This window comes from Carica papaya, chromosome 9, assembly GCF_054855325.1.
Source record: "Carica papaya isolate Zhongbai chromosome 9, ASM5485532v1, whole genome shotgun sequence".
NCBI classification, from domain to species: domain Eukaryota; kingdom Viridiplantae; phylum Streptophyta; class Magnoliopsida; order Brassicales; family Caricaceae; genus Carica; species Carica papaya.
In genome coordinates, this window is record NC_142317.1 from 13,089,326 (window position 1) to 13,097,502 (window position 8,177).

An 8,177-nucleotide genomic window follows, 5' to 3' on the forward strand; every position below is an offset into this window, starting at 1 on the left:
TAGAGGGTATGCCGTCATCTGCTGGGAGCGGTCCTCTTACGTCTTTCTAGAGCAGATAAAGGAGGGGGAAAAAATATCCCACAAGCTAGGGGAACAGATACCCCTCAAATATAGAAAGCCTAATGAGACACTTGATGCAATATGCATGTCAATATAGATATATATTTCGGACCATTCCGGCTTTATTCCATTTTTCTCTTTCCTTTTTATTCTTTATTTTTACCAAGCAATAATTCTGACTTTATATTATATTTTATTACATGCAAATCATCAAGTGTCTAAATTTCACATAGCATGCTTGAAAATAAGAGCATTTCGACTTATCTGAACTATAAACACAGAGGCATACAAACAGGCAAAATCATAATTGTCATGTTTAATAATTTTATTTTATCTAAAAATATCCCTTAAGATGTCGAAAGAAACACTAAATCCCTTATTGAAACCTTGATGGTTTTTCCTTAACCGTTCCCCTTTTCTTTTCCTCCTCTCACTAGATTTCTTTCTCTCTCTTTCTCTCCCTAAGTTTTGAAAAATGAAAAAATGGAAGTGTGGGAAAGAATAGGGTGGGAAGGTCTATTTATAAAATTTTAAAACTTTCAAATTTGCCCCAAGTGGAGAAATCTGATGAAGAGAGAGAAAAAAAGATGCTCGGCACAAAAAACGAAGGATTAGGTCCTCCTTGACCAATAACAGTTGTGCACCGCCCGAGGCGACAGTGCCCTAGCTGACACACAGCAAGCTAGGCTGCAGGCACACAGGCCTTCTGTCGTGCACACAGGGGCTAGCCTGCGCATGGGGCCTCTCCGCGCAGGCTTACTGCGCGGACGGCCCGCCTGCGCACGACAAGACGCATGTAGGACCTGTCCTCGCCCCAAGCGTGCAGACGGAACGTGCACGCTGTGTGCACATCCTATGCGTATACATGTGCAAATGGGACCTGCACTCTGTGTGCACGTCCCGCAGCTGCTGTGCGCGACATTTGTGTAAGCAACTGTTCTTCCCCGCGGGTTTTCTTCCTTTTTTGCCATTTTTTTGAATTTTTCTCATTTTCTAAAATTCATTTAAATAAGTTAAATACAAAATTAAATAATAAAAATAAAAATTAAATAAAATCAAATAAAAGCAAAAATAATTAAAAATCAACCAGATTTACGAATTACGATAAATAATACCAGTGTAATTTAAATCAGTTCAATACGACCAAAGGTCCAAACAATTAGTTGTTTTCAAATTAATTACACACAACGATGGGTGGGGTGTTACAGGAATGCCCTCCTGGGGTCACATCATTCCCCCCCGTCTTCAAAAGGATTCATCCTCGAATCCATCTCACTACTGCATAGCAATCCTGGATACAACAAGGAAGCTAAAAAGTAGTGAAAGGTGTTAGGATTGTATTGTGGTCTGGTGGAACATATGTGCATGTGGAACTGCACCAATGGCTCAGCATCAAAATTCATGTTGTCCTTTTACAATTGTCTCTGCTACCACACTCACTCTCTTAGTCAAGTTGAGTGTTGGAGTTGGGATCCCCTTAGTCGAGTCCCTATAAATTAGGAAAAATGGACACAAAGAAAAGTTCCTAACAAACTCTAGATTCCCAAACTGTCTATGTGACATCCCAGATGCTAATTAAGGCATGTGGGTGTCAGATATAGAAAGAGATTATGAATGCATGATAAAAATTATATGCAGTGGAGCAAATTAATTAAAATTTCGTACAAAATATATGAGTTCTAAATACACATATAACTGAGGTCAGAAGTAGCTATAAAATACAAATGTCAAAATACAAAAAGAGCCACTTCTATCATTATGCTATTGGACTAATCAGAGTGTGAAAACAATCATGCACTCAAGGTTTGCGGATCCACAGGATCCTCATAAACTTCAATGGGTAGGTCACTTTACGGTCCCTCACTATCTTCCTCATCTGGTGGGACATGAAAAGAGTGAGTTTCATATGCTCAGTAAGAAAAACAGTATTTCTTGCGGGATTTTTTTTTCTTTTTCTATTTTTTCCTGAAAATCGTTTATTTAAAAATAGAAAAAGAATTTTTTTTATGCATGTCAGCTATGACTAATCAGAGTGTGATTTTGTTTTTATTCACGCCAGCTATGTGATACTTGACAGGCCTTGGCAATTTGATAGACAAGTCCAATACCATGGCCTAAAAAACCACTATTCTTTGTGGAAGGACGACCTTACTCACATCCTCACACTCCTCTCACCCCAATAGGTGCACGAGGATCAAGTGAAGGTCAAAAGTTCCTTCGAGGAATACCTAGAGAGAGAAAGGGAAAGAAAGAATCAAGAGTCCTTAGAGAGAAGTAAACTAAGCTGAGTAAAAACCTGAGAGAGAGAGAGGAAAGAAAAGTGTCTTTATATGAGGGGAGTACAGGTGAGGCAAGCAGTTTATGAAAGAAGAAGCCTTATTGTTGTGGTATCAAGAGGTCTATCTAAACCTATCTGACCTAGACCCAGCCCTATCTCAAGGTATTATTTCCGTTCTCCAGGAATTCAAGGATGTTCCATTGGAGAAAATTTTGGACAGACTTCCACCATTACGGGGAATTGAACATTAAATTAGTTTTACCACCAGAGCCACCATTCCTAATCGTCTTGCCTATAGGAATAATCCGAAAGAAACTAATGAACTCTAGTGCCAAGTGGAAGAGTTGTTGGCTAAAGGGCATGTTAGGAAAAGTTTAAGCCCGTGTGTTGTACCCATCCTATAGTACCGAAAAAGGATGGTTCTTGGAGAATGTGTGTCAATAGCCAGGCTATCAACAAGACTATTGTAAAATTTAGGCACCTCATTCCCTGGTTAGATGAGATGCTAGATGAACTTAGTGGGACAACTATTTTCACCAAAATCGATTTTAAAATTGGTTACCACCATATCAGGATGAACCCTAGAGACAATTGAGAAACGGCCTTCAAGACCAAATACAGCCTTTACGAGTGGTGCGTAATGCCTTTTAGCCTTTCAAATGTCCTCAGTACCTTTATGAGAGTTATCAACTATGTCCTACGACCTTTCCTAAGAAAATTCATAGTTGTGTACTTCGACAATATCCTAATCTACAGTAGGGATCTAGATGAACACATCTAGCACATTTGTTCTATTCTCGGGGTTCTATGAAGAGAATGATTATATGCTCATGCAAAGAAATGTACCTTCTGTAGCAATAAATTGATCTTCTTAGGATTTATAAGTGCTAGTGGTATTAAGGTTGATGAAAAGAAAATAAAAGCCATTAGGGAATGGCCAACATCAACAATTACGAGTGAGGTGAGAAGCTTTCACTGATTAGCCTGCTTCTATCATAGGTTTATCAAAGACTTGAGTTCCATCGCAGCACCCTTAAATGAGTTAGTAAAAAAAAATGTCAAATTCGTGCGGACTGAAAAACTAGAATTTGCCTTTACCTTATTAAAGGAAAAATTGTGGTCTGCCCCTATACTTGTTTTACTTGACTTTGACAAATTATTTGATCTTGAATGTGATGCTTTAGGAATAGGTATAGGAGCTGTGCTGATGTAAGAAGGGCATCCAATAGCCTACTTTAGTGAGAAACTCAGTGGCACACCACTTAATTACTCAACCTAAGACAAGGAGCTATATGCCCTAGTACGATCCTTGGAAGTGTGGCAACACTATTTGTCGCCGAAAGAATTTATGATTCACACCAATCACGAATCCTATAGCACCTGAAGGGTCAAGGTAAGATCAACTGCTGACACGATAAGTGGGTAGAGTTCATAGAAAAGTTCCCCTTTGTGATCAAGTATAAGCAAGGGAAAGATGACATCGTTACAGACGCGTTATCTCAAAGGTATGTGCTCCTCTCTACTTTAAGTTCTAAATTTTTAGGGTCTAAGCACATAAAGGAGATGTACACTAATGACAAAGATTTTTCCTATGTTTACCAAGCTAGTGAGCATTATGTTTTCCAAAAATATCGCAGGAGTGATGGGTTTCTCTTAAGGGAAAATAGGCTCTGTGCACCAAGTTGTTCAATTAGGAAATTATCGGTATGGGAAGCGCATGGTGGGAGACTCATGGGACATTTTAAGGATGTAGAAACCCTACACATGTTGCAAGAACACTTATATTGGCCAAACATTAAGATAGATGTAGAATGCATTTATAGCCAGTGTATCACGTGTAGGCAAGCCAAGTTTGGGGTGATGCCTCATGGCCACTACACCTCGCTACCTGTATCCACCGCCCCGTTGGTATATATCTCTATGGACTTTGTGCTAGGGTTACCTAATGCAAGGAGAGGTCATGACAGTATATTTATTGTAGTAGACCATTTTATCATAACAAATTATACGCCAAATTCGGCAAATACGAGTTTTGGTTGGATAGTGTTACCTTTCTTGGGCATATTGTCTTAGGTGAAGGTATTTCTATTGATCCCTCCCAGATAGAGGCAGTTTTGAGTAAGAAACAACCAACCATGGTGTTAGAGGTTTTCTTAGGTCATGTAGGTTACGATCGACATTTTGTGAAAGGATTCTCAAAACTAGTCACACCACTTACTAAATTAACTCGGAAGGATTCCCAGTTCATTTGGAACTTTGATTATGAAGAGAGCTTCTTAGAGCTGAAGCATTGTTTAACCACAGCTCTTGTTTTAACTATTCCTGATGGCTTTAGTGGTTTCATAGTTTATTGTGATGCATCACGCCTAGTCTTAGGTTGTGTACTTATGCAGCATGATTAAGTAGTTTCCTATGGCTCTAGACAATTAAAAACTTATGAGCTCAACTACCCTACACAAGACCTTGACCTTGCAACCATTATTTTTACCTTAAAGATTTGGTGACACTATCTTTATGGCAAGACCTTCGAGATATTTACTAATCATAAAAGTCTGAAATATCTCTTCACTCGAAAAGAAGTGAATATAAGGAAAAGATGTTGGCTAGATGTACCCGAGGATTATGATTACACCATTTCCTATCATCCTAGGAAGGGTAATATTATAGTTGATGCCCTCAGTAGAAAGAGTTGTGGTTTCCTTTCTCAGCTAAGGGTCTCCAAGTTTAATTTACTCGTAGTTGTCCAGGCTTTATCCTTGGAAATCACTGATGACAGTATTTACCTTACTCAGTTATAGTGTCGGCCTTACTTCATAGAGAGGATTAGAGAGTCTCAATTTAGAGATCCCCAAATCCTAAAATAAAGAGAAAATATCTCCCTTGAAGACTAACTTTAGAATTGCATACGATGATATGGTACAATTCAAAAACCGTTTATGGGTACCAGAGGATTCAAAATTGAGACAAGATATCTTGAAAAAGGCACATTCCTCTAGTTTATCTATTAATCCTGGTAGCACCAGGATATATCATCACTTGAGATCTCTTTTTGGTGGAACAGGATGAAGAAAGATATCATAGACTTTGTCTCTAAATGTATTACCTACCAGCAAATCAAGGTTGAACACCAGCGTCCTGGTGGGTTACTTTAGTCTCTCCCTATTCTTGGGTGGTAATGGGAGCATGTGACCATGGATTTCATTGTTGGTTTACCAATGACTAGCTCTGCTCATAATGCTATCTGGATAATTCTCGACTAATTGACTAAGTCAGCACACTTCTTGGCTATAAAGACAACTGATTTTCTAATCGATTAGCCAATTTGTATATTCGAGAGATTGTTTGTCTTTATGATATCCCAATATCTATTGTTTCTTATCAAGACTCTCGATTTACTTCCAAATTCTGGTCTAGTTTTCAGGATGCTCTTAGTTCTTGTCTTTCTTGCAGTACTATTTTTCACCCTTAAATTGATGGGCAATATGAAAGAATTATACAGACACTAGAAGACATGTTGAGAGCATGAATTACGAATTTTGGAGGTAGTAGGGATAGACAATTGCCTTTCGTAGAATTTTCCTACAACAACAGTTTTCATTCCAGCATTGAGATGGCCCCTTTTGTGGTATTATATAGTAGACCCTATCGTTCTCCTTTCCATTGGGATGAAGTTGGGAAAAGACAATTTTCAGGACCTAACCTAGTCTAGGAAACTATTGATAAGATTTCGATCATTCGATAGAATATTCTTTTAGCCCAAAGTCGACAAAAGTGTTATGTTGACAATAGGTGAAAAAATTTAGAGTTCGTAGTAGGAGATCATGTGTTCCTCAATGTTTCTCTGGTTAGGGGAAATATTATATATGGAAGACGCGGAAAATTGAGTCCTCAATTTATTGGGCCTTTTTAAATCTTAGAACAAATTAGAAACATTGCACACCGACTTGCTCTCCCAACTCAACTATCTAGTATGCACGATGTCTTCTATGTGTCCATGCTTCCAAAATATCATCCTGAACCTACTCATGTCATATCTTATGATCCCTTAGCATTGAAACAAGACTTGTCTTATTAAGAGTATCTAATTCGCATCCTCGACAAATAGGAAAGAGTGTTACGATTGCGGAAAATTCTGATGGTCAAAATACAGTGCAAACAACATTATCGTCAAGAAGCCACCTAGGAAGTTGAGAGTGCTATGAGAAATTGGTATTCTGAGTTATTTAAGTAGAATAGTAAAAATTGGAGACAAATTTTATTTAAAGGGGGAAGAATGTAATAGTCAACTGTATCCTTTCATCTATTTACCCCAGGAAAAACTTTTAATCATATAATCAATGCATCAATGTAAAATAAATCCGTATATATACATATGTATTTTATAAAATATGAAAAAGGAGAAATAAGTAACTAAATTATGTGTTATAATTATTTTAAGATTATATATATAAATTTACATTGAGATATATATAAACACCAAAGTTAAATATACATATATATGTCTATGTAAAGGGATAATTTAAGGAATAAATTAGTTGGAAAAAAAGAGAAAGAGAGGAAAAGAGAATGTGGGAATCCATATGTAATGCTTGTTGTGACATCCCAATTGTTAATTAAGGCAAATGGATATCAGATACAGATTTAGAATAATAAGTGCATGATAAAATTTATGCAGCATAACAAAATTATTACAAATGCCTTACAAATATATATGATTCTAAAACATACATATATGAGGCCATAAGTAGTTGCAAAATACAAAACAAAATATAAGAGCTACTTTTTTCACTACGCTATTGGACTTATTAGAATGCAAGAACAGTCATACACCCAGACCTATGGATCCACGGGATCCTCATAGACTTCAAATGGTAGGTTAGCTTGTGGTTCCTCACTTTCTTTCTCATCTGGAGGGGGCATGGAAAGAGTGAGTTTCATATGCTCAGTAAGAAAAACAGTATTAAATTAATATCGTAATATTTTAAAAGTTAATTATTTTATCTTACCATTTACTTCCTCGTTTAACTATCTCACATTATGGAAAACCATTTATTTCTTAAGAAAATGATACATTAACACAAAAAATCATACATCATGCTAGATAATAGAAAAAATTAAATAAATCATGAAATGCTTAGATTTTTGTGTCATGATTCGCGAAGTCGTTATAACTTTCATCTCTAAGGGCGGATACAGATTTTCAACTACCCAAGTGGAATGAACATATCAGATATAGATACAGCAATTTGCTCAAGCCCATTTCCAGCTGGCCAAACCATGATACGATCTATGACCACTGCTGTACCAGCTATAGTGGCCCTAACAGATATCTACAGTCACGACATTACTTAGCCACGGGTGACCCCTACAGATAGTGCGACACTACTCTCGTCAGAGACTACACCGTTATCAAGTGGGAGCAGTCCTCGTACGTCTTTCCAAACCAGATAGGGGAAGGGGAAATAGATACTCCGAAGGGTAAGGGGAACATATACCCCTCAGAAATAAAAAGTCTAACGAGACATTTGATGCAATATGTATGTCAATATAGATACATTTCGGATCATATAAGCTTCATTCCACTTTTTTCTTTTTCTTTTATACTTTTACTGTTACCGAATATATATTATATTTATTACCTGCAAATTCACCAAGTATCTGCAATTCACATAACAAGATCGAAAACAAGAACAATTCGACTCATCTGAACACAGAGGCATACAAAACAGGCAAAATATCAATCATATTACATTCGTTTATCTAAAAATACTCCTTAAGACGTCAAAAGAAATACTAGATTTCTTACCAAAATCTCGATATTTTTTCCTTCACTATTCTT